Source organism: Anser anser, assembly GCF_964211835.1.
Source record: "Anser anser genome assembly, chromosome: 15".
NCBI lineage: Eukaryota > Metazoa > Chordata > Aves > Anseriformes > Anatidae > Anser > Anser anser.
The window spans coordinates 14,463,657-14,490,878 of NC_139736.1; the positions used below are offsets into that span (position 1 = coordinate 14,463,657).

Genomic DNA, 27,222 nt, shown 5'->3' on the forward strand with positions numbered 1-27,222 from the left:
TGAAACACTTTCTCAGTAATAGCTATGACTTGAGGCATTTGTTTTGACAGTCTTTGCTGCCATTCAACTCCAGTCCCTTTCCCTGATTTGCAAGAGTTGATTATTCTCTGAAAAGACAAGAGAAATATCAGAGAGTATTCAGCACTTCCAAAGAGCAGAGGGACCTTAGGGGGAGACAAGTTAAATTTAAATTACCATCTATTTCTGCCGTGGCTTCAGGACGAGTAGCAGAGCGATGCTGACTAGAGCCCTGCATCATGACGAGGCATGCCGTGACACCGCGGTGAAGACATGCTGTGGCGCTTCCAGAGAGCAGCTCCCTCCCCGCAGCACCACACTGCTGACCCGTGCCAGGCTGCCGTGGCCTTCCCTGGCTCTCGAGCACTCAGCAGAGCTGTTCCCTGTTCCTCCCATCTCTGCTCAAGTCCTGTTTGCCTCTCCTGCTGCCCCTCATGCCAGATCCACAAGTCTGGTGCTTTATTTTGGTCCTGTTTGATCTGCAGTTAATCCACCTTTTTAGCCCACCTACTAGGTGATGTTTAATAAATTGTATTCTTCATTAACATTTCTGTCCCAAGCGTTACAGATGATTAATGGTGATAGAGAAATACAGTGTCATCAGCATAAAACAATGATTTATGGTGATAAAGAAAACAGCATCATCAGCATAAAAATTACTAAGTTATTTGAAGAACTAAAGTTAATGGAGAAGGAACAGATCCATAATTTCCTGCAAAGTCAGTTCACCTCTGTTGCATTCACGTATGTCCCTGGTTTGTCCAGTTGAAGTACCCGTGTGCCTGGGATTTAGAGATGTCTGTGTCCCCAACAGGTATGACAAAACCTATTTGAGACGCTGCACTGCAACAACAGCATTACACACTAAGAATGTTTTTCTCTTGAACTCCTTTACACTGTTAGTGAATCCTAACTGTATTCTTAAGCCAATTTAGATCAGAGGCTATTATTACATACAACTTGCAGCAGACTACGCTGCCATTTATGTGCCTTGTGGGATACAAAGAGCCCTGAAAGATTTCCTTTCAAAGCACTCAAAAGGCTGAAATGATTTCTCAGCTGGCTGCCATTTAAACTACCAATCCAACTGGAGCAAGAGCATTTCTAACTAAGTTAAAAAACAGCAAGACAATTTAAGATAGTGTCCTAAGACAGCGACTCAGCATTTTAAAAATGTAAAAAAATCTGTGAAAATGTTTTGCATCATGGCACACGGTCAGAGAGCGCTCGACGCAGTGTGGAACACGCAATCAAGTTTTTAAAGCTGTAAGATCTATGCAACTTCCTAAAGCTTCTCAGATCAGTGAAATTTTTTTTCCAAAGAAAAAAAAATCTTAAAATGATGACAAGGACAAAATGAACCGAAAAAATCCAATTAATACAATAGTCCATTAAAAATGGGACATCTGACTCTCTTAGGATTCTCTGAAACAGCAATGGGCTACAAAGCATGACAGCTGTTTTATCTCTAGGCCACAAAGGAAAACTAAACAACACCAGTTTCATAGAAGAACCTCCATAAGTCTGTTTTCTTCGTTAAGCAAGAGTCACTCATTCATCACAACAACAATAAAAAGTTCATGAAGGCTTATCATATAGAGCTAGGTGTTGGCATTAAGGCCGCTTCTTCTCTCTCAATAAAGAATTGTAAAGACTAAGTTGTTCAGTGATTTGTGGGAGGATTTCAGCCATTCATAATATTTTTCTTGGTTTGCAGAGGAATAACGTCTAGGGGGTTTAAATAGTTTCATCCAAGACCTCACTTTAAGCAATTAAAATAAGGGATAAAAGTTATTAGATAAATATTACTATGCTAAGGTAATGTCATGTGTTCATTCTGAAATGACAACAGCAATAGCTGGGTAAAGATTGTCTGGAGGTCTAGCAGGTCAGTAACTGAGAATTGCCTTTTCTGAGAGGGCAAGATTCAGGAAAAGGCTCAAACCCAAAGGCAGAGAGCTAAGTGATACGATTTTCAGCTGTTGTAACTTCATGCTAGTGGCAAAGTACAGGAATCACTGGAACTGCAACAGCATAAACCAGCCGTGGATCTGGCTGCTTGATTCTACAGCTTCTCTCTACAGGCAATTTGTACTTGGAGCTTCACTTTTAGGAATAATAATGACAAATCTTTTATTTCTCAACTGCACTAAAATAAATTATTGTCTATACTACTCCTAAGAAAATATCACCATGCCACTCAAATTGCTTTGGGAGGACTAAGTACCACCTGACCTATGCTTTAGATTCTGTAGGGGAGAGTGTTTGTTCCCCCCCCCCCCACACCCCCCCCCCCCATTTTTATTTACTTTGGGGGTGGGGGAAGTAAATGTAGTCTACTCTTATTTTCATTCTATACTCATATTCACTGCAGTTATGGGATTGGGTATTCCAGTAGTCAAAGCAGAGTACTTACCTACTTCATGGCATCATTCCTAATTATTTGCTGTTCCTTCTCGTTAATTTTCAAACTGGAGTATCTTGATTTTAACACTACTAAAACAGTCATTTAGAGAAATAATGGGGAAGAATGGTCCCAGTGCCAATTCGCACTGTCCTCATCCATAAATCTCTCTCCAACTTTAAACACTTTCATTTACAGCTACAATATTTTTGACCTTTATGTTGTTTCTAAGCCTTTTTCAACCATCAGCAGTAGACTGACTAGCATGAGATTTTCTTCTTGCATATTCCAAGTGTCTAGATACAATCGCCACTTTAAGGAGAAAGATAAATCTGAAACAAATTCTCCCCTCTTACACAGTAAAAACATCATAATTATTTCTTGAGAATTAACAGCGCACATTTAAAGCTACAGACTAAAGGTGCAGTACATTACTCTTATGCAAAAGAGTGCAAAAGGGAGGACGAAGAGAAAGGGATCCATTTTTTCCCCTCTCTGCTCAGGTACTAACCTATAGGCTTCTTCTAAAAAAGGGAGAAGTATTCAAATTCCAAGCAAAGAAGAGAAGACTACCGAGGAGCAAACATATCAATTCCATACATGCAGATGCATGTTTCTCTGTAATGTCAGCAAACACTTTTTAAATCCAAAACTCTCCTAGGTTTTTATGTATATAGTTTGGTGTTTTACACAGATACCAAGTATGTGATTTGCTAGACACACCCTTCAAAACTGTCTTTTCGAGTGAAGCAGAAGCCAGGGTCTTCCTACCAGGATGAAAAAATGCTCCCTGGGTGTACTAGGTGAGTTTAAGATATCCATCAACTATGTAAGGGGAGGAGTGGGAAGAACTGCCAGTATTTTCTATAAACTTGGATTTAAATACTTGAAACAACTTACTTTGACGACGTTCATACCAATGCATTTAAACTGTAGTATTAATGAGAACAGAGGATTTAAAATGAGTAATGGAAAATGTGCGCGCACGAAAATCCTAATTCACTCCAAGTGTACATGAATACTTAGCATACGCAGGCTCAGGGAAAAGCAAGACATCAGGTTGCTTTTGCATACAACAAACGAACCGAGTTTACAGACTAAAACTGATTCAGGGTGATCACTTTGTGAATTGCTTTAAACAACAAATTAAGCTCCATTCTCTGCCCCACTGCTTTATGGATTGTCTAGGGTGATCCAGTGTTTTAAAACTATTTTTTTCAAGTTAAATACATTCTAACTTGAAAATACTGTTTTTATAGGTGAAGTGGAAAGGAAAAAGACTAGAAGCTTAATCTACTTATTTCTTATTCAGCTGGGAAAGGTAGAATTGTTTTTCTCTGCCTACCGCACTTGCTGACAGTTTTATTTTCAATTCTGAAAGCAGTCTGTGTAACAGCAATTCAGTTCTTGCTCCTCAGACTATGCAGAGATCTATTCAGGCTTAGATAAAGGCCCAAAACATACTCCTGACTACCCCAGGTCTATGGAGTGTCTGAAAAGGAGCTACAGCATATCTTTTCAGAATTTAGGTCTTGTTATTTTAGTCTCACATGAAAGCGCACAAAGCTAAACAAGGAGTAACTGAGGAAAGTGATCTGAATTTACACAGAGATAAAGAATGGCTCCTTTAGAGCTTGGCTGGAGTTCTGGATGAATGACCATCTTAACTTTTGCCTTATTCCAACAATTCTTACAACAAGATATGGAAAAATCAGAACTTTGGTTACCCACGTAAAAGTGGAAGCTATATTGATGTGTGGGACCTATGTTTAAATAAAGCAGAGGTGTATGCAAAGTGCTGTTATTTTTGCATTATAAGACAAAGACAACATAGTACCGACACAGTCAACTTGCTCTTTAAAATAAGACATTTATTAACTTACTCCTTTTCAAAATCTTTGTTAATGAATGGCTTGCTTTTGTTGCTTCTGGCTTTTTTTAGCTCTTAAAAAACAACTTTAAGGTGAAAAACGTTCTATTTGATGTGACAGTACTCCCATCTCTTAATGTAGCTAATACTTAAATTTGGGTTTCGATACCATAATGCATAGATACTGTAAACAATAAAAAACATAATTCAAACATGCTTTTTATAAGAAATACAGCATCTCAATCACTTGTGCTCTAACCCAGAGCTTTTCCTTCATGAGGCACTTCTTGTTAATGTTGTTGTGTAGATGACCTGGCTATCCCCATTTCTAATCTGTGTGTGAATGCAAGGCAATATCACGTGAGTCAGCAGCAAGCTGGCAAGTACAGCAGTCTGTCACGATCACAACTGATCACCCCAATATCAATCATTCTTTGAATGTGAAAAAAACATTAGCTTGTTTTACTATTAAATTCCCTCCTTATTGCCTAAAAATGGCTTTACATGAGACCTGGATTGCTGTTTAGGTTAGTAGGCATGTCCAATTTCACAAAAAAAGAGAAGCCTGCATTATGATTACTTACATTTACAACAGCTGAACAGCAGAAGAGACCAGGCTTCTAGGAGTATTCAGTCATTGTTAATGTTCATTCATGCTTAATAAAAGTTCAGTTCATTCTTGTACACCACTCAGGTTCTCTTTTTACAAAATATTAGAATGGTCATGTTTCCATCTTTTAAATTATCTACCACTGTGCAAGAAGCTAATAAAATCCCTACTCTTCATTTACATACCTCTGCAATAGTGCTCAAAAGGAGAAGAGACCTGTCTCCCCAGGATACCTGGTCAAGCACTTTTAATAGGAATGGAAGAAAATACTCTGCTATGGCAGAGGCTGGGATTAAAAATGCCTCTTAATAACTTCCTCTTGAAGAAATTGAAGTGAGCCAGGTATAGGTTCCACTGCATCTTTTTCAGGAAGTAGCAACTCAGGCAAAATTTGAAGTCCTGTACTACAGGACTTTGATACTACAAATCAGCAAATTTGCGTTATGTACCTTATTCAGAGTCCAAAAATTACAGGAAGGAGCGAAAAGTGTGAAAGCTCTGGCAAGAAATTTCTGAGCAAGTCAATTCTACATCTGCCTCCACACTGTGCAGCTATGTTGTGCAGAACCACTATAGGTGGGGTCCTATTCAATTATGGTGAGAGTTTGCTTCCCTTTGCCTCAGGTTATGCTTATACCACAGCATAAAGTGGCCTGGGAATGCACTTGAGGACTAGCCTGCAATAGTCCACTCTACCCAACAGTTAGCTCTCTCATTTTGGACATCCCTGGACTGATTTCTCCAGCCATCACCTCTGCAGCCAAAACTCACCTGTCCCAGCTCAGGCATCCTCAGGTGTTTTGGCTGGGCCCAGGTAACACTGATGTAGGTGCAAAGATGCCAGCAAGGCAGCCCAGACACAGAAAGCAGTATAACCTCACAGCTCAGTGCTGCCTTGGGTATGTTTCAGCTTGGGACACCTTAAGCTGGGGGTTCTGCGTGATCTGCAGTCAGTTCTGGCACATGCCTTTCTCTGCTTGATCCCCCTCCCATGGCATGCTCTTTAACAATAGCACTGATAGGGTTTGGATTAGCAGTGCTGTTTGCTTTCTACAGAGACCTCCGTACCTTCCGCTAACACAACTGAGAGTCGTCTCAGCTTGATTTGTAGGGAAGCTCAGTACAAAACAGTCAAATCACCAAGCAAACAGGAGAAAAGAAACAGTTTAGCTCTAGCGGTTTTTGCATTTCTAATAGCTGGTAAATTGAAATGTAAAACAATCCTCTGGTTGGCATTCCACAAGTTAAATTTTACAAGAATATGCATTCAGAAAGGGGTATTTTTGAGCTTAACTGCTGACTGTGAAACCTTCCAAGATGCCAAAGACTAACCAGACTGCAGGAAGGCCACATAACCTTTGTTTCCAGAGAACAGTACAAGTCTCTGAACAAGAGCCAAGAAGAGTGATGCCTGCAGGCAGAGTGACAGGAAATCCCAACAGCGTTAGGTATTTGATTTTGAAAACAAGATCATTAAAAATGCAGGTGGTTAGAAGGATTTAAGTACAAAAAGAGAGCAAGACATGAAATGGAACACAAAGCCAGAGCAATGAAAGATACAGGAAAGAAGCAAGGAAAAGCGGATGCAGAAGTTCAGACACACAAAAAGAGAAACAAGGACAGAAGAAGGATTTCAGTAAAGAATATAAAAAAAACCTGTTTATTTTAGTCTGAAGCTAATGGAAGTAAGAAGTCCTAAAGGCATTGGAATAGTTTAATTTTCATAGCTGGTCTGGTTGACATTTTCTTTTGAACACCAGATTAAATAACACAACTCAGCTAACAGCATCTTTGCTATAAATGCTACGGGGCTAAAGACCAGATAAGCAGCAGCATTTAAAGCCTTTTTCCCTATGCAAATAAGTGCTGGTAAATAGTATCAACACATACATGTTTTGAGCAAGATGAAAATACAAAATTTGTTGACTGCTCAAGTCTGTTTTTCAACTTCAAAATCCTTATGCCAACACCTGACATGCATCAGCCTGAGGTTTACATATGAGATGATAATTAGAAAGTTGTCTTAAAAGAGAGAAATAGAAGACAGTAAATATATTTAACTAAGCATGTGTATTTAACTAAGCCTATTATTTTTACTATTGTATCACTTGGATTTCTCAGCAGTCCAGATCCCTTAACATGAAACATGAACAGATTAACACGAGTGCTGTGATACTAGATACTTTTTCACCTGAAGCTCCCATTCTCAAAGGCAACAGATTCATGAAAATATCAGCTCCTATGCTGAGGATAGACTATGGGCCTCAAAGTTATTAAATAAAAATGGAAAGCATTTGTGAGAAAAATCTCACTAGTTCAAGGACCATCAAATCTTCACGAGTTAGCAACAAATATTCAAAATGCCATTTTTATGTTACAACATAAAACTTCAGTATTTTGAACTTTTGAAGTGTGTAGTAAATATCATAAAAATGCAGAGTGAGCAGTATTTTTTGACTTGAAAAATAAATTCTAGAGAAATAAGGCAACACCAGAGAAGGAGGCAACATGGGAGATGCAGCGATTTTGGGAAGGTCAAGCAAGGTGTCACAGCAGTGCTGAAAATCACACCTTTGGGTACACCAGTGCTGTACATGTGCAGGCTGGGTCCAGAACCAGCACGTGCGTGCCCCATACAGACCTGGACACTGGTGAAACCCTGAAGAATTTGGTGGATCTTCCCTTGGAAAGATAGCTCTACAAAGAGCCAGTTCCAGGGAAAAGGACCTAAATTTTATTACCAATTTTGAATGCAGATAAGTTTTATATTGTAATTTAACTGCTGTAATGTCTGATATATCTGACTTAAAGGACAGAATTGTAATAAAGTTAGAAGCGTACAAAATTGCAGGAAGGACAATTTAAAGAGAAGCTCTCAACATTAACATCCAGGTTTTGAGTATTCAAAAGTGAGCTATGAAACATCAGAAAAATACATGTAACTTGAGGCCTTTGGTAAATGTCAACCAGGGAAAATATGACTTAGATTATTAGAGATACTCAAAGAATATAATCCACAGTAGATCACTTCAGCCCTGGCTAATTACTAAAGGCACTAGTGTATTACACTGCTGTAGCTGTATCTAATTTAGTTTGCTCTGCAGTTCATCTATTTTTTTTTTTTTTTAATGTATTACTGTACTGGCTGTTGTAGGGTAGAATCTGCTCCAAAAGTGCTTCTCAACCCTTCTGCTTTCTACTAAGCAAGTCCAGAAACTGTAACTGAGGTGTTCTCACTTTTAAACTGACTACTGATTAACAAAAGCAAAGGAAAACAAACAAAACAAAAAACACACTCCTCCCCCAGTAGGGATAAAAGCTTGCATTTAAAAACCAAGACCATCCTTCAGACATTTTCTATAATACGACCCAAGCAACTGGAATTGGTTAATAAGAAACCAAGGTCAGATGCAAATTTGAAATTCAGAAAAGCAAGGCTATGTGTATATTATTAACATGGTTTGATCACGGGATATTTCATTTTAAAGAAGTATTTATGGTTTATTCCCATGAGATTCTGTTGTTGTTGAAGTTTTACATGATACAAGACAAGCATATTCATATGTTATTGGGAGGGGTTAGAAGTAGCTCATCTGTAAAGATCCCTTCCAACCCAAACTATTCTATGATTCAGAGGAAAAAAAATTAAAAATCTCAATCTCATTCAGGGTTACTCCAAGAATCCAAAATTACTAAGTTACAGATCATTGAGGAAGTATCCTGAGAGTTTTGGTTTTTATTTGTCTTTTTCTTCTTCTCTTCCATGGGCACCTTTTATTGACTACTACTAATTTGCTGAACCTTTGATCTGGCCTAATATTATTGCTCAGGCATCTCACTACCCCCTGATTCATTGGTAAATGTTCTCAACACAACAGAGGACTATTTGCACGATTTGTATCTTTCCACAAAGTAAGCATAAGGTAGATATAGCTACATACATCTCACAAACCTATACAGCAATTAAAGATACCTCAAGCACTTCATAAGTAGAAGCAAAACACTTGTTAACAGGAACAAATGTTTTAAGTTCTGTGGTACGAAATGTCAGTTCAGGAAAATCCATACTACATATCAAAGAATATTTACTATTCACATCTGACTTTCCAGTAGTTAATAATAATGAAAAACAATTTTTTAAGTGGCCGTAACAAATCTATTTTACATGGTGCATGCCATTCTTGTCACATTTATGGCTTGGAAATACGGCAATGTAACAGATATTAAAACTGGCATAGTCTCACATTTTAAATAGTTGTAGCCTGCTTGTATTTTTTGTTTAACACATTTCTCAAAAGTCATTCACAACTAATTGGTATGAGTTTTAATTGAGCTTTGTCTAAGTATTAGAAGGAAAACTGAAAAAAAAAGTTTGCAACATTTTGCAGTGAATCAAAAACTGCAGTACTTTTGAAGATATGAGAAACTTGTTTCTGTATGAATTTAAAATGACTGAAAGGCATGGGAACCTGTTAGAATACTCAATATTAAGACAAATGTTATCTCTAAGTGAAATAGGTCCCATTTTCTTCTGTTTGTATAGTGCACAGAGTCCAATTATCTCAAGCACAGGTGAATGAGATAATAAAGTATCTTAAACCCTTCCTTGCAATAAAAAAATTAAGTCCAGACTGTACTGGAGTCACACTGGGCAGGCATTCTTGAAGAAAGCAGTCACTGATGACACTTTTGGAAAATTCCCTAAAATGTAAGCTACCTGCAGATGTATGTTCATTTTTTTTGGCCCTCCACTACTTTCAGCATTCAACTGCTAAAAGAAAACATTTCCTAAATTTGCCAGTTTCTGTAGTACCTGATAATATAGTGAATTCTAAAAGTATTAGTGTGTAAGAAAAGATGGACAGAAGAAAGTGCATTCAGCCCAAGAGAAACAGCACAACATTTTGAGATGGGCGACTGCTGGACCTCTACCCTGTCTACACCTTGAAATATGGCTGTCTACAGATTAATGTTACACAGATGGGGCAGCTTACTAGCCAGCAGCACCCTCATCACACCAGTTGCAAACATGCGCACACTTAACACTTTTTAAAAATGCTATGAGTTGAGGGCATCAGTCAGAGCCCCTTATCTAGATGAACCCTGAACAGAACCTTTCTTCTAAAGCCAGCTCCACTTTCTGGTTTTGATTTCACAAGAAGAACTGCTGAGGCATGTTTCCAAGGGGACAACACATATCTACTTACAGGATCTGGTCTAAGAAGTCATGATCACTCCTTGACTCTGCACGCAGATGTGCATGTTGTCGATTGTCTATGACTGAGTTCAGATAGCAGTTTCAGGAACATGATGGTGAAATCGTCAGATACATCTGAGCAAAGTTTAACTTATACAGCAAAGACTTTAACAGATTCCCCAAGCTGATTGCAAGCTGTAGGAATTTAGGCAGCTGATGATCATGCTATTGGGTTTTCCCTGCTTTTTAACCTTTATCAGCTAAAGGAGGGCAAGTTGTAATATATCTACTCACCCTTCAATTGCTCCTTTATCCAAGACAGCATAGACTGCCTTTATACTGCAGCAAATACATCAACTTTTCTTGTACCTCAGAGACTCTTAACACAATGAAAAGATATAAAACTGGAAAACCAACTGCATCATACAGAGCAATCCAATGGGGTACTTAGTGGGTGTTATCACCTCCTCGCTCTTAAGAGCTCACTTTCATGTCTCTTTTCCTCCTTTTAAGCCCAAACCTTCACAACAGAGAAGGTAAGGGACCAAGTAACATAAAGAAAATTATTTTATAACGTTATTCTAGACATGACAGCACTGCTAGAAAGTTAAACACAAGCACTCCTACCTGTGGCTGGGAACTGACACCAACGCCACCTGGGAGCGACCTCTCTTCCTGCCCCAGCAGAGCTGTGTCCTGCAGCTGCACCCACTTGGCTGCAATCAGCACACCGGGGGCAGGCCTCAAACGGGCTTTGTTTGTGTCCCCCATTCAGCCTAAAGTCCCCACAAGGATAATTAGCCTGCAAATAACCTCATCATCTGAAGTCTGGAATGTATGGTTTCAGTTGTACCCCTCTGCAATTAATTCTACAGGTGCTTATCTTCATTACTACTCTCCTACTACATTACACAAAAATGACGAGGACCTAATCACACTTTGGGGTTTGTTCTCCCATTTACCTCAACAGGGTTTCCATGGGTGAAGCAAATCTGCTAGTAACAACTGGTGGTATTGACTGCTGTATATTAAACCAAGCAGAATCATTTGTCCTCCAGGTTCTCCCTTCAACACAGTAGGCAAAGTTCTATTTTCTAAGGATAAAACAGTTCTGATGATGAAATAAAGGCTTTTTCTTAAGACAAGATGCAGAAAAAAAACCACTGACAGCTGACGGCTATGTTACAAAAATAGAAAAAGTTCAAACCCAGGTGTTTTATCGGCTCTTTTGCCTATGATCATAGTTCAGATAGCATACGTTACGGAAAGGAGTTTATTGGAACAATTTCTGCTAAAATATTAAAAGGCCTATCCATTACCATGTAACAAAAAATCCACAACATTCAGAGAACAGAAACTACCTTGCAAATGTATTGAAACAAAAACAACAAAAAAAAGAACCTTTCGAGGTAGCTCCTGCATATTGGCAATGGAAGTAAAAAGCTTAATAAAGTGAGACTAACATAATTTGTCAGGAATGTTGTACAGTACAACATCAGCAATGCTTGGCGACTGAGGATTCATTAAGGTGATGGTGAAATGTTTGGTGGTGGGAGGTTTGACATGTTTTTCATTTTCCAGCAAGATGTTATACTTCACACAGCTAGTAAGGCTACCAGCAGGTCTAAACATAGCTTATATTTAAAGTGTACATTCTTCTGATTTGAACCCTTATAGTGAATAGAAATGACTTTGCTATCTTTGTTCCAACATATTTTTTCTGTTTCTAATTACAGGTGCCAAAGTGTTTATCTTATCTATTTTTCTACCATATCACAGTTGCAGTCTGCTCCCACTGGTCTTAGATAAAACTGAACATTTGCACTCCTATAATAATTACAATTTCAAAAAGAGATTTTAGATTAACTTTCTGAATTAGAAACCTTGAAACATTTTCGTTTAGAAAACAATGTTTTTGACATGTTTTTTGCATGTTTTAATGTCCTATTCCATTTAGTTATTTTAGTTTTGAAACATATGTAAAACATCCTTTTAAAATGTGAAATGCTAACACTTGCTTTCATCAGCATTCCTTCGTAACTACCACAACCCTGCAAAATAGTTTTAGTGAGAAGATAACCGTATTTTTGTGTGAATGACTTAGTTATCATTATTATTTGCCCAGTTACAGTTGTAGGTGGTAGCAGATTTCAGTTCATGCAAATCTGTATGAAGCAAAGTTGCTTAAGAAGCAAAGGGCATATGAGTCGGTGTGCATCCTTCCAAAGGTCATCTTCTAAAATACCAAGTACCACCTCTCCCGTGTTGAAGACTATACAAATTTTACAAATTTTTGCTTACAGAAGGCAGGTACTTTCCCACATGTCTCTCATTTCCTTTAGCTGCAACACAGCTGTAGATTTGCTTCTGTGTTATAGTGGAATAAGGAAAACTCAGTTGGAAAGCATTAAGCTTCTGAAAATGCCTGCAATTACAGGTCAGAATTAGAAACCTACTGAATACAGGTTGCCCTGGAGCCTGCTGTACCTGAATTTGGAGCAGTTTTTGACTGATGTCATCTCACATTAATATCAGTGCTACTTAACCCTGAAAGAGTGCCAGAGTTAGAAATGGAGCTGACACAACTAGGTTTTAATGGTCTCCAGCAACAATGTTTACTGCTTTGAGGTAAAAGGTGAAGTAAATATGTTGTCCTTCCATATACCATTTTAGCAGATCTAGGTAAAAAAAACTTTTGACACATGCCCCTAACAAAGAAATTGAATAAAAGTGTAATCTGCTGGCGATATTTTACCACACACTCCTACTTGCAAAGGATATTTCTGTTTCTTTTCTTTTCTGATTCATGTGCTTGAATGAACGATTCTCTCACAGCAGAGATTTTTTTTATTTTTTATCAGAACTGTAAAACTGGAAAAGCCAGTGGCATTTACTTGGCAGTGTATCCCTCGTTCATGAGCCTGAATGCAGCTACAAGGCTTGTAACAAAAAATACACAAATATCTCCAATTTCCATCTCCCGCATGCCTAAAAATGTTGCAGCCAGTGACAGGTAAGCAACTATTCAAATGAAATAAACTGGCAGAGCAGGTGAACAGCAAGAATGCAAATAGGATTGTCGTGTGCTGAATTAAATATATTGGAAAGAAAAGAATTGAGAAGAAAAGTGAGCAAAGCAAGCCAAAGCTAAGACGCTAGGCAGTGCAGGGCAGTTCAGAGGCTCTCAGCCCTTGTTTCTAAGCAAAGCTCCTGCAAGGTCTCACATACCATTTGCATGTTCCTCCCGCAAGAGTGAGTGGGCTGGTGCTATCATAAGGAGCAAGTCCAAGAAAAGAAAGATAGAACAGCTTTGAAGTAAAAACACCCTAGTATAAAAAGCTTTTCTCTAAGGAGTTTTTTTTTTTTTTTTTTTCCCCCTCAGGTATTAGAAAGACAGGTAACAGAGAAACAAGGGAGGTGGAAAAAGAGGGAAGCCTGAAATCAAATTCACTCTGAAGAAACTGCAGTCACAAATAACTCAACATTTCATAATATGGCTCCCTCCCCACTTACTTTTACATTGCAAAATTGAAGATAGTCAAGCTGGTGAGCTGGGAAAAACTTTTAAGTGCAAAATGAAGAAAGCTTGTTCAACATGACTTGCCTGGTATCACCCAAACTCTAGACATTCCTATTTTTAGCTGCAAAATAATTTGTGTATCAGTCATCTCTTTCCTCTTCAAGAGAGTTTTCTAATTACAGTTACATGCCAGGAGACAATATTTGAATCTAGTTTAATTTATAAATTACCATGAAGCAGGTTTGTCCCTGGTGAATTTAAAACATTATCTAAAATTTCATGTTTTATCCACAGCTGTCAAGTGAGCAATTTCCCTGCCTTGAAATATATATAATGCAAAGTGCTAACCTTGAAGAGAAAAGAAAAAAATTAATCAAATCTCTATTCAGGAAGAAAAAAAATCTGGTAATAGTCCCTTCCATCCCAGAAAATGATGATAAATTACTGATCCAAAATGTGTCTAAGTATTGAGCATATAAAGGTGGTAACACTGATTTAACTATTTTAGAATCTGGATAACACTGTGCATGGCATCACACAATATACAGAGAAACACAGCCTCCCCCTCCAAAAGCTTAGTCTCCTTGCAGACAATACCAGCCAAGGGTGAGTGAAGAGGAACTTTATTATCTCGAATTTGCAGAAGCACCCCGAGCACAGAGCATATGAGCTGACTGCACTCTTGAAGCCTTTGCCAAAAGATGAACCTGTGTGTCTTAATCCCAGTTTAACATTTTACCCATAAATCACTCCTCTCTCATCCTGTTGACTCCTGCCTGCAAATCCAGGCTGAGCACATGTGCAAAACCTTTATTTCTCCTCCTCTCCATATCCTTGTAACAATTTCCAGTTTTTCTTTATTATTTTTTTCTTTAACCAAATTTTTGAAACCTTTTCAGGACAACAGACAAGGAGAAGGGCCCCTGTACCTTTGATATTCACATACTTATTTCCATTATGAGGGCAGGTTGGTAATGGCCTGGCAAGGACTGGTAACTGCTTTGCATCAGATTTCCCCTGGCTGCTCTGACTGCAATCTGTACAACAACCGCTTGGAGAATGCATGGCCGAGTCCTTGCTCTCTGCTGTTACTTTTGTTAATCCTACTGACAACAATTTATGCCAGAAGAGACAGACCTGCAAAAAATCCCAGAAGTAATCAATACAAAAATTACAGTAGAACCACTTAAGGACTCTGCCTTTAACTTTATGTGCAGTGCTGTTACGTCAATAGAAGAGGTGACATAAATAATTTAGCTGCTGACCATAAATGAGACAAACTGTATTATCACCACAGAAGACATGACATGGTTTAATGAAACCTTGAAAAATAAATTAATATTTCCTTTGGGGGCACAAGAAATATTTACTCCCAGTGCAAATTAACTTTTCAGTAAAAAAGTAAAATTTCTTATTCAGTAAGAAAAAAAATAATATTAATTTTAAATATTTTGATGTAGAATAATGATACAAATAATCATAATCTTGTGATCATGCAATTTTACCTGCAAATTTTTACAATCTACTAGATCTTTACCAACAAATTTATCACACATCTTTTATCGTAAGAGATATGGAGGCGCAGCGCTGACAAAACCTGACACACGAAATCAATGGCAGAACTGACTAAATATTAAAATCCTCTGATTCCTATTGCAAACATTACTCCACATTACCAACATTATCAACTGCAAGAACAATTATCAACAACCAACATTATCAGCTCCAATCAATATATATGTACTTTTATTACCAAGTCTTAGCCATAAAGTAACTCCATTTCAACTCTATAAACCTAAAATGAATAACCTTATCTCTGATTTTAACTTGGTAAGATACTTTCTATTTCTTGGAGGTAGATGGCAGATCCTTGTCTTTGATGTTAAGAATTTCCCCGTGCCTGTCCTCACCTTACTCCTTTTTTAGGTCTGAATATAGCGTTTTATAATGCTTGTGCATTATCTCAAATCACAAAAATTTACTGCTGGCTGTAGAATCTGACACAGAACCAAAGACACTAACAGGCCTTTTCTAAGCTTTTTCAGAGCTCTTCAAACAATGGTAAAGTAATTAGGAGCAAAATGTAGCAGTAGATACCAATGTACTCTCAAGATCATGATATACATATCTCAAAATAATGAAACAGGCATGTCATTCAAAAAAAGCAAAATGTCTTCATTGAGGAGAATAATTTCCTCACCTTTTCGTATTATCTTCTTCATCACTTTAATAAATATGTTTAGCTCCCTGAGTGCCTAGAAAAAATCTGTAAAATTACAGACTTAAGTAGGAAATCCCCCCAAGCAACAATCAGCTACAAACCTAAAGGCCTTTCCACCACGGAGTGGATTTTTTTTATTATTTCACATACTCCAGAGCTTTGGGCACCACTCATTTCACAGGTGATCTCATAACTCCTGTTTTCTTTACATGAAGTATGCACTAGCATTTTGTACTCCCTGCTGCAGCATATCTGAGATTAAGTACTGATAGCCATTCAAAGATCACAGAATCATGGAATCATAGAATACCCTGAGTTGGAAGGGACCCATAATGATCATCGAGTCCAACTCTTAGCTCCACACAGGGTAACCTAAAAATTAAACCATTTATCTAAGAGCGCTGTTCAAATGCTTTTTGAATGCCATCAGGCTTGGGGCCATGGCCATACGGCCTCGGGAGCCCATTTCAGTGCCCGACCACCCTCTCGGTGCAGAACCTTTCCCTAACACCCAGCCTGACCCTCCCCTGTCCCAGCTCCAAGCCATTCCCTCCTGTCCTGTTGCTGTCCCCAGAGAGCAGAGCTCAGCGCCTGCCCCTCCGCTCCCCTCGTGAGGGAGCTGCAGGCCGCCATGAGGCCTCCCCTCGGCCTGCTCTGCTCTGGGCTGAGCAAAGCAAGGGACCTCAGCTGCTCCTCATGTGCTTGGCCCTCCAGACCCTACAATGTCTTCATAGCCCTCCTTTGGATGCACTTTGATAGTTTTATGTGCTTATATTTTGGTGTCCTATCTTGCACGAATTGCTCAAGGTGAGGCCGCACCAGGCAGAGCAGAGCAGGGCAATCCCTTCCGTTGACCAGCTGGCAGTGCCATGCCTGAGGCACCCCAGAACACAGCTGGCCTTTTTGTCTGCCACGGCATACCGTGACTCATGTTCAACTTGCCATCAGCTAGAACCCAGAAAGATACAAAGCCTTTCAAGTTTCTGAGACAACGGAGTCTGATTTGCTCAAGACAAAAAGAGAAACAAAACTAGGTCCTGTTGTATCTTTCCTTGTATGACCTGCACTTTGTGGGAGGTTTGTGGTAAGGTGACAATTCTCAATTCTGTAGCTGCTTCAGTTTAGCTGTGCTAATTGTAATATGCATGAAGCAAGAGATAATATACAGGCTTTCTATTGGGATAAAGACATGATTCTGGACTCTCATGCAATCCATCTGATGTTCACTGCTCTCTTTTTTTTTTTTTTCATAAAACACTCAAAGATGAGGATATTGGATTTGATGGAGTGGAACTGTTGAAAAATGTAGTACTTCGTGTTTCTTTTGTGCTATGCTCACACACAGTGCTTTAGAGGGCTAGACTAGCACTTGATGCACTTCAAAGACCAGAAAAACTCTTTTCTAGAAACTCTCCATATTGGAGATGGCTTGGTTGAGCATTATGGCAAAGGAACGAACTATGGCTGTTCACAAGTTTTTTAAGTACTGTGGTACTAAAACATAACCATTGCATACAAACTCATTGCATGACAGATCAACTACAAGTATTCTGCTCAACCAATGCCTATTCACATTTCAGATGAGTGGAAACACTCATATATTCCATGTTCAGTCTGACTGGCCTCAAAAATCCATTACTGAGACCGGTGGAATCTCACTTCAGGGACAAGCAGCATTCCTACCAATACATGCTTTCTCAGTGTACAAGATGGCTATTACTATCTACAGTCGATTAAGAAAAAATAATGGGGGAAAGGGGAAGTAAAATAATAGGGGAAAGGGGAAGTAAATCAAATATTATAAATTTAATCAGCTCAAAAAGCTATTGAATGGACCCTGTGACAATTGAGAAAAACGAGACTTTGTTCTTGGCACAAAAGACAGACAAAACAGCTCATCGTAAATCTTGGCACCTATTGCTACTGATGATACTTTTATTTCATGATGACTCACCATTTCTGAGTGCAGAGAACAGTGCTGGCAGGTTTCTCTCTGTAGCTGGCCCTCGTATCTCTGCCACTTAACTGCAAGGGCTTCTTGAATCAGAGATGGTTTTGCCCAGTCAGTGCACTATGCTTTGGTTGCCTTTACTTTTACATTTGGACTATGCCCCAAGCACCTTGTAGCCTCACCTTCTGTGCATGTTGCTTGGTTAAAACAAAAATAGTAACTCTTCTTCTACAGTTTCACATAACAGATGAATCACTAGTACATGGAACTTGCATGAGCAGTCCTCACTGCAGTAAAATGGAAGAGGGCAATGCTGCATTGCATAGCCGATCATCCAGACTATTCCTTCCTGACTTGAAGAGATTTTGAAAGTGTCTTATTTCATCCCCTATTTTATCAGTTGTTTAAAACAAATTTAAAAAACACCTCCAAATCCATCTTACCAATGAATGCTGCTGTCTTGAGAAAAGCCATGAAAGAGTTGGGGTTTATTTTTGCCTTCACTCTAAAGGTAAAAGCAATAAATTGATAATAAAAAAAAGAAAAAACAAACAACAGCAACAACAAAAACAGGGAGAGAGATGAATGTAATCCTTTGTATAGACATCAGTGGCAGGAGGAAGATTAAAAAAAGTAAGTGGCCTGCTTGCTCCTTGGTATTCTATCATTAATCCACTGTCTTATATATATATATATATATATAAATTAGTATTTTGATTAAATAAAAATTCGTAGTGCACAGTCTTAACACTGCTGACTTTAGATGTGAGTGCTGATGCTTCAATATGTTAGGCCCATAAATGCAAATTGAAGCAATCACACAAACATGGGAGCAGAGTGAAAATAGAGCTGAAAGGTTTTTTTTATCCAAACAAACTCAGTCACTTGATTAAAGTTCTTGAGTAATTTGCCCTTTGTGATGTTTATAGGAAATCTACTGATATACAGCATATAAATTCTCTTTTCTTTTGGGTACCATCTCTCTCTGTACTTGCAATACAGTGGAAATATATCCAAGCTCCCTGTAGCCTTGCAGGCTGTACTCAAGCTAACTTCATTTTGGGAGCAATATAGCCAGATTAGCACTGTGCTACACCCAAGCTATTTTTGCTTTCTTCACAGCAGCCTGCTACTAAATGTGCTAGGAAGAAGTTTCACTAGCGTTCTGGCACATTTTCCACAATAGTCAAAGAAACTAGCACTTCAAACTTTGAGTGAGAAGCAGAACTCACCTTGTGTATGTCAGTGCACATATAACACACAAGCTACCGGTCTGTATATCTATGACTACATTCATTTTTCCCATGAACCACAGCTAATTCAAGCTGAAAGAGCACTCCTACTGATGTCCATCCACTTGCCTTTGATAAAGCCACAAGGCCTAAGTAACTGCTCTTGTAATTTTTGTCCTAAGAATCTTGGATCAGATTCACCTTCCACAAACTCTAAGCAATTCCTATTGCTTAGTACAGCTTGCCATTCAAAACCACTCAGCTCATAGAAGAAAATGCAATAAATTCTTCCAAAAAATCATTCAGTAAAAGGTGGTCTTAGAATCTAAGTATATCCTGCAGAAGTAGATGTTCACATGTTATTATATAAACACACCACACAATGCAAGAAGATCCTAAATCACTTTAGGTCTGGAGATGAAGCTGCCATTTTATTTTTCTCCTTAAAGCAAGCACATCAAGAAACACCACAGACTTGTAATATCTCTGGACAGGTTTTTCAAGACCACAAACAATGGACTTAGAATAAGGTAACTTACAGTACAGAGAGCTGAGATTTACTGGGGGAAATAGATTAAAAGAAATTGCATCAAAGCTACCAAGTGTCAAGGATATCCCTGTAGGGCCAGTCCTTTTCTTGAGTCTTGCTTTCATTGTGGTGACTTCCAGCAGTCTCTTGAGTTAAAACAAACACTGCAAAATTCTTTCCAACACTTAGGGAAATCTTATTTCCATCTTTGAGCACCAGGTACTTGTGCACAAGGCTGCAGGAGCCCTGCTAGTTCTGGTTCCCCCCTCTGCCCAGCCAGGACATCCACCCTGCTGCCAGGACAGCCAAACAGGCCCCAGCACTCTGGGAAAATGCCATTTCTTCCTCCTTCTGCAGCCACTAACTTCAACCAGCTTGAGACTAGCATCCTCTCCCAACCACACTTTTTTTTAAACAAAAATTCCAATTTTAACTGTAAGATTATCTGAGTGCCTGCAGAGGAGAAAAGAACTATGTTTCCTGTGATGACTTTGATGCTTCCAAAGTGTGCTGAGGACAGAACCATGAAGTGCAGGCATAGAATTTAGGAAATAAATGGTGAAAAGCTTTTTGGAATCTGAGAAAAGACTTAATTCTCAACAAGCCTGGATGAAAATATCTCTTTTTCTGCATGGCTACCAAGTTGCAACAAGAAAAAAGCAGGGGTCTTTTTTTTGCCATGTACAGAACATAAAGCCTATCTTTTCTCAAAAGAAAGTAGGGACCATTTACTGATATTCAACTTTTTTATATACAAACAAACCTAGAGAATATACACCAATGACTTAAATGATTTTCAGAAACAAGCTTTCAGAACTAGTAATGCTTTTTTTTTTTTTTTTTTTGGGGGGGTAGTGCGGTCATTTATTTTTTTGCTAAACTGTCAACAGACTGAGGAAATCTAAAAGATTCAAGGATTGTTTTATTTATTTATTATTTTTAAATGTGAGCTGGAGAACTATAGGTTACTTACCATTCTGCTTAGTGGTATAGAAAGCATTTAAATGTTTCATCTGGGATATTACAAGCAATGAAAAAAAGTCACTTAGCACATTTGCGTAGGAGGTGTTGTTGCAAATCTATTGCCTTTGTAGTCTGTTTAAGCAATTTTGGGCCAGTTATAGAGGCAATGACAAGGCTTTATACCTTGTCTTTTAACTTGATTTCCACTGTACGATGTAAAGAAGACACACGAAAAAATTGATTGAATGAATGATTTCAAGATGCTGTTGTTAATATGTAGAAACCAGAGTCTGGTTACTTTACAGACTTTGGTCAGAGAAAGAGCTTGGTCCCCTCATTGGGGAGGTTTAGGCTGGACATCAGGAAGAGGTTCTTCACTGAAAGGGTGGGCGCACACTGGAACAGGCTCCCCAGTGAAGTGGTCACTGCACCAAGCCTGTCTGAATTTAAGAAGCGATTGGACTGTGCACTTAGGCATATGGTATAAACTTTTGGGCAGACCTGTGCAGTGCCAGGAGTTGGACTTGATGATCCTTATGGGTCCCTTCCAACTCGAGATATTCTATGATTCTATGATTCATCATTTCATATTTCTGTAAAGCAGTAAAACGATATCATAATTTTTTACTGGAAAAGTTTCTTGTTGCCACAAATCTTTGTGGAACAGTAAACAGAAAGGAAGTTACTATTACAGAGAGATCTGAATCACTTGCAACCTGAAAAATGCATTTTAATACAGCCAAATTCAACATAATACATCTGGGAACAGAGTAAATCTACTCAATCTACAAACAAATCTGCAAACTAAATCTAAAAGCTGAAAAAGCTTGTCTTGGAAAGCAGCAACAAAGAAGATTTAAAGGCCACTATAGAGAAAGTTTTGCAATTTTTCTGACAAATAGTTTCTTTGCTGGAAAATACACTTACCAAAGTCTATTTTAGGGGAGGAAAAAATTTGTTAAGTAATGCAGGCTGAATTTAAAATATCATTCAAAAGTGAAAATTCTGATTTTAGGTCTGCCTAATATTAATTTCCTGTAGTTTAATCATAAAATCTATGAATGTCATACATATTGCAATGTACATTTAACAACATGTATGCTAAACTGAATATACTTTACTGTTAGCAGCTGGCATATCCTGTGCTATCATGGAGTTGGGTTCTGAAGTACACTACACTTTCTTCCGCAACAAGACTAAGAAAGTCTGCTTTCTGAGTTGCATTAGAAATGGGAGGAGCAGTCCTGCTAGAACTTCTGTTACTTTGAAAGCAATTTTGTGGGAATTCACTTCTTTTTTTTTTTTTTTTAATCCAGTGGCCTTAAATGATCTGTTCATTCACATCTGCGTTCTCTCATATCATCCTTACATTGCCCCACAGAATTAATTGAGTGCAAGATTCACTGTCACACTCACTGCCCTTTGAAAAGAGGCACTGTTTCCTACCCACTTCACAGCTCCAGCAACAGTCAGGAATTATTAGTGTTTGATGATCTTTTGTTTCAAGACTTCAATCTCTTGTACTTTGAAATTGAAATTCCTTAGCCTGCAAGGGCCTCAGACTCTGACAGCTGACTTCTTGAACTTTCCTAAGCTGCAACAGCAAAGAAAGTAAATCTATCAGTTTTTCCCCTTACAGTAATAGCATTTGTTAAAAATAAAAATGAAAAAATAAAGCAGTGCTGGCAATGTCTACTGAAACTACTGTCCTCACTTTTTTTTTTTTAATTTTATTTCTCCATTAGTTGAATTAAATCTGATCTATTTACACATTTTTAAATAGATCTGTTGAAGCACTGGTGTATGTTGGATTCAGCAATGTGACATGTCAGAAATACAGCCAAAAGTCTTTAGCAGCTGCATTCTCATGGGCCTATCAACTGTTTTTTGTTTGTTTGTTTGTATTTCCGCAGAGGAAGAAATAGCTGGCATTGCTCTGCTTTCTTTTCCTTCCACATTCTCTACACAGCCCAACCTGTCCTAAGCCACTCCACAGACAGGAAAGCAGATAATGAAATAAGCTGGTAAGAAAAATTAAATATTCTTGATGCAATGAAGAATTGTACTACCAGATACAATTTCCTTCTAGTCTGAGAATTCATCTACTCCTTTCCATTGGTGTCACAGAACAAAACCCAAGTATTTACAGACACCAAACACCTTATTAACAGTGTCAGACTTCTCAACTCCTGATACGCCTTGGTCCTTCCTGAACCACAAACCTAGATGAAGCTCTTTAGGAATTGTAAGTGTAGAAGATTAAAGACAGTAGTATTTACATAGGTCTTAATGACACACGGTGGTATATTTCTGTGGTCACATACTGTCTGATCAGCAGTACCTCGCTTTTCCCCCTTAGATTGAATTGCCTCATTATATTCTGATATGAATATCATATCAGAAAAGATGGCATCCTTGTATGGCAGGAATGATCAAACCCCCCTTCATATAGCAACATATCACAGTAATAAAGAAATTACATTTTTTCAGCTAGAGGAAGCAGTAAGTCAAAAAACATACCCAAAATAACATAAGCCATGAGATTCTATTGTGATTTTCTTTCCCTAAAGGCATCACCAGTAGTTTAACTCTTAAAGCACTGACAACAAAGATAAAACTCCTATGAAATTCTAATTCAACTATTATTGATCCCTTTTGAGATTATTACTTTACTTGAAACACAGATGCATATATCTACAAGGCTAATGTTAGGAGTCGCTTAAGAAGGATTCAGGCATGCAGAGGATTTAGGATTTGATGGATGAAGAGGAAGGATTTATTGTACACAGAAGCAGTTATTGTATCTTCAGACCAGTGAGTATGAGAATAGAAGCCCAACTTGGAATCCAAAGAAAAAGCTGTGTAAGTGCAAAGAATCAAGGCAGAATAAACAAGAAAAATAGAAGGTCTTACATAAACCACAGATTTTCATTTTTAGTCCAATTTCAGCCATCATGTACCATTCACAGCATCTCTGAAAAGTGTTGTTTTTTGGAATAGAGAAAGGAAAGGTGCAAGCCTTTACCCAAGTTTAAACCTTTATGAACCTCCTTACAGCCCAGAGAATATTAAGACCTGAGACACTGGCAGAGAATTGCAGTGCTCTATTTTGGGAACAAGGATGATATCATGATTGCTTTCAATTTGAATAAGACTTCAGGCCGCAGAAGTTTCAGGTATACAGTTTGTGAAAAACTGATAGTTTTCTCTTTCAAAAGAGAACGCCGTTGCTTTTGGTTGGTCCCACCACTGAGGCAAGTAACACTGGTCCTTAGTGCTACAGGTCTCTAGTGAAGCCCAAGAGCCAAGGTGTGCAGAAGGGGGAGCAGAACATTTAGAGTTCAGTGCTGAGGAGTGTTCGTCAAAGCTAAAAGCAAACCATTTTGCTCTTGCATGTTTATGTTGCTGCCCCAAGCCTTCACACTGTTCTGTGTCTGGCTGGGATGGAGTTGACTTTCCCTGCAGCAGCCCACACAGTGTGGTGCTCTGCACTTGTAGCTAGAGCAGCACTGGTATCACACCAGTGTTGTGTCTGCTGCTGAGCAATACTGGCACCACATCACGACTCCCTCCAAGGCCCCAGAGCCAGCAGACTGGGGGTGGGCAAGTGATAGGGAGGGGACATCACCAGGGGAGCTGACCTAAACCGACCAAAGGGATATTCCATGCCATATGATGTCACGCTCAGCAATAAAAAGTGGGAAAGCGGAAGGAGTGTGTGTGGGGGGCTCTCGTGGTGGAAGCATCTGTCCTCCCAAACAACTGTTACACGTCCTGCTTCCCAGGACGTGGCCGAACATTGCTCATTGATGGGAAGTAGAGACTAACTGCTTTTTTTTTTTTTTCTCTCTCTGTGCTTCCGTGCGGCCTTTGCTTTTTTTTTTTTTCCTTTTTTTTCGCCTCTCCCTTTTCCCTCTAATTAAATCATCCTTATCTCAAACTTTGATCTCTTTGTGTGGTATTTTCTGAGCGACTGTGGTGGAACTTGGCTGCCCACCTGAGTAAAACCACCACACCCTCTGACATCACCAGCCTCTGGGTGCAGCCGTTCAGAGGCTCAGTTATCGGTGCACCCTACTGTCCGCTCATCCAGTCCAGACTTCAGCAGCTTCTCTTGGAGGAGCTAACAGGAGGCAGTGCTGCACATCTTCCTTGAGAGCAGGTAGACAACATCTACCCAGCTCTCCCTGGTGGTTGGAAAGAGAAGTGCTGAGGGTACTAACCGGCCTCACAACTGCTGCCATTGGAGCGTCTCCCAAGACTGTTTATCAATATGGCAATAGGCTCTTTATACATAGAAAGACACAGAAAACAGAGGGCCTGTTATTTCATCACAAATGTTTCACACATTGGTCAAGCATCCCTTCCCCTTGGGGAATCCATGCTGTCTACTCCCAATGATTTCCTTGTCCTTCCTGCACCTGGAAATGGTTTCCAGGATGAACGCTTCCAGCACCTTCCCAGGGAAGGAGGTGAGTGTGACCGGCCTGGGGTTCCCCAGGTCCTCCTTCATGCCTGGCTTGTGGATGGCAGTGACGTTTGCTTCCCTGCACTCTTGGGGCACTTCTTGCAGTTGCCAGGAACAAGCAACGATTCCTGAGAGTGGCCTTGCAATGGCATCAGCCAGCTCCCTCCACGCTCATGGGGGAATCCCATCAGGGTTCCTGGACTTCTCTCTCTTGGTTTTCTCAAGGCTTGCCCGACCCCATGGGTGGGGTTTCCGTGGCAAGGTTGAGGAAGCGGGCTGGAGGGATGCAGAGGCGGGCTCTGTGAGAAGAGACCGGGGGCTGCCTCTTCTCACGGCAAGCCCCCATCAGCTGCCTGGGCCTCCTACTGCAGGCCCCTGAGCCCGAGGCCTCAGCTGTCGTGTGATGGGCTGGTGCAACAGCCCCGAGGCAGCCGGGCTCTCTCCGCTCCTCTCCCTGAGGGCGGCGTGCAGCAGAGATGCCCCCTGCGCAGTCTCCAGGACTGCATGGGGGTGCAGTGAGGGACGGGGAAGGAGGACTCAAACACCACTTCAAAGTTCAGGGTTCTTTATTGGCGGCCAGGAGACGAACGCAGGCCGGCTGTGCTGCGCTGTCTCCACTTCCTCCACCTGTGGGACACCCATCTTGGTGGCCCCGGCATCTGCCTGCTGTTGGGGTGCTGAGCCATGGGCAAGGAGCTGGGCCCAGCCTGAGGCTTTGTATCATGCCAGGGCCTCCAGGAACGGCGTGAGCGGTGATTCCTTGCACGCATCCCAGGCCTGGCATCGTAGTGAGGCCTTGCCAGCCTTTCTGGAGGTGGCCTTACCTGCCTTGGCTGGATCTCACCTTCTGGAGAGTCCACATCCATGGACAGGACATCATCCTCTGCGGGTGGCACCTGCACAGTCTGCACCCGCTGTTTTAGCCAGTCCCTGTTCATGGCCTGGCCGTTGTCCTTAAAGGGTGCCACGTTGCCTGTACTCTCCCATTTTTTCTCAGGGTCCCTGTGTGTGGACTGGATGTGGTCTTGCACAGGTGTCACCATGATGGTCCTCACCCATTTTTTTGATGAATTGCATTTTGTGGGCTGGCCGTTGTCTCCTGCAGGTGACACCACGGTGGTCTGCAGACTTTGATTTGTCCGGCTGCCGTGCCTTGGCTGTCTCAGGGACTGGGGGTTGTCTTCCGCAGGCGCCCCCTTGACAGCTCTCACCCATTTGGTTGGTGGGCCCCCGTGCCTTCTGTGGAAGTTGTCTTCCAGAGCCGGTACCCTGCTGGTCTGCCCCCATTCTTTGCATGGGTACCTGCTTGTGGGCCGCGTGTTGTCTTGCGCAGGAGGCGCCTTGATGTTCCGCACCCACTTGTTGGGTTGGCCTCCATACCTTGGCGGGAGTTTGTCCCTCCTGGGGCGAACCTAATTGTTTTGTTCCCATTTGTTCAGTTTTCTGATGATGGCACACTCAGCAGTAAAAAGTGGAAAAGGGGAAGGAGGGGAGGGGGGACAGTGGGGCTCTCCTTATGAGAACGTCATTCCTCCCAAACAACTGCTATGCATATTGAGGCCCTGCTTCCCAGGACGTGACCAAACATCGCTCGTTGATGGGAAGTAGAGAGTAATTCTCTTCTTCCCCTCTGTGCGGCCTTTGCTTTTTTATTTTTTTTTGTTTGTTTGTTTTGTTTTATTCTTCCCTTTTCCTTTTCCCTTTAATTAAATTATCCTTAACTCAACCCATGAGTTGTTTTTTACCTTTCCCGCATACTTTCTTCTTCCCCTTTTCTTCTAAGGAGGGGGAGTGAGAGAGCAGTTGTGGTAGAGCTCAGCTGCCCACCTGAGTAAAACCACCACCCACACAATACTATTTCCATTTATGCAACTGCTTGGGGTAAGTCATCTTTGCGTGTAGGCTCCAATTCACTTGGGACGCTTCCACAATGTGTTTCCTACAACAGAAAGCTGGGTAGTTTTCAGTTTGAGTCAACAAACTGGGTGAAGTTACAATGACATGCATGGGATCTGTTCCTCTGTCACTTACTGTTCTCCTGTTCAGTAAATTCAAGGAGAATAATGCTGTTAACAGACAGCAACAAATAAGAATATAGACACGTCTGTTGGACTGGACTCAAGGCCCATCTATTTCAGTAGGATGGCTCTTACAGCCCCCAGCACTAAATACTTCAGGAGAAGGGGCAAAATGTGCATTAGGCAGATAGCAGATAATCCTCCCTCAGAGTGGATCTCTT

The 27,222-nt window shown here is 40.2% G+C and overlaps 1 long non-coding RNA gene across 1 annotated transcript in view; it reads right to left on the reverse strand.

Annotated features, from left to right (window-relative positions):
- Window positions 1-12,422, reverse strand: part of LOC310882013 — a 34,735-nt gene extending 22,313 nt beyond the window's left edge. The window contains exon 1 of the long non-coding RNA XR_014572761.1: window positions 10,727-12,422. This is a non-coding gene — a long non-coding RNA (uncharacterized lncRNA). The remainder of the gene's footprint in view (window positions 1-10,726) is intronic.
- Window positions 12,423-27,222: the final 14,800 nt, after the last annotated feature.